The following is a 1,153-nucleotide window of genomic DNA, read 5'->3' as shown; positions in this document are numbered from 1 at the left end:
GATAGTCGTATACCTGGTTCGTTTGCTGAGGTAAAAATTCGAAGTGGTAGTATTTCTTTGACATTAAAAATATTAGCTTCGATATTTAAAATTCCATTAATCTCACCTTTTTAATAAAACTGACAACGTCTATAAACGATGTTAAACTGGTTTATTATTTGATATAACTTATAATATCCTTTTCTTAAAACTGTTAAGTACACAAACTCACTGACTAGGTAACCATAAAACATGTCCATATCAACAACTATCCCATAATAATCTTACATATATTAAAAACATTCTTCTTTTGTTAATATGAAATTAACATTCTACTGTATAGTGCACATGTATGAGTACTTTCTGCCCAAGGTACAGGTAAATATTACACAAACCAAAGTATTTTGTTATATAAAAATGTCGCTCGACAAAGGGACTGAATATAAAAGTCATGAGTAGGCTTGGCTTTTATCTTCAAGAACCACTGGTCCGTTTACATTAGTGTTCTTACATTGTATATGTCCATCACATTTTGATCGCACCTTGTATATCTATTCATTACATTTTACAATTACATATATATATATAAATACATTCATAACAAATCTTTCATTTCATCAATATTTATCTTTAATTACATTAATTATATTTATTTCATTATTATCCACTATATTATTATTATATTTTCTTATTAAAAATATCATCACTCATTTAATTAGTCGTCGAAGGGTGCGATTTCAAAAAAAATCGTAAAGGACAAACGTGGATTACAAATAGTCAGAGCGCATTATATGATAAATAAGTTAGATGTTACATTTAAAGGTATACATCGTAGCACTAAGATGTTATAATAAAGAAGAATCTCATTCAAGGTAGTCGTTAAATAATTGATTTTATAGAATGGATCTTATTCTTAACATAATCTTTGACAACTAAATTTTAAACATAAATCAATTTAATATAAATAATCTTTGCTTTTAATCATTTATGAATTAAATTATAATTCCTCATATTAACAAGAAAGAATAAAAATCATTTGAAAATTAACTTTCCAGTCTACCTAAAACTCTATTTAAGCACTTCAAGTATTTATAAGAATCGTTTTCGTTATTGATATTAACACATAAACTTAAAAATAAAAATTCACAAGAATCTATAACTGATATGAATTTAA

Source organism: Thermobia domestica, chromosome 3, assembly GCF_964235325.1.
Source record: "Thermobia domestica chromosome 3, izTheDome1.hap1.1, whole genome shotgun sequence".
Classification (NCBI taxonomy): domain Eukaryota; kingdom Metazoa; phylum Arthropoda; class Insecta; order Zygentoma; family Lepismatidae; genus Thermobia; species Thermobia domestica.
Note: the sequence above shows the minus strand (reverse complement) of the source record.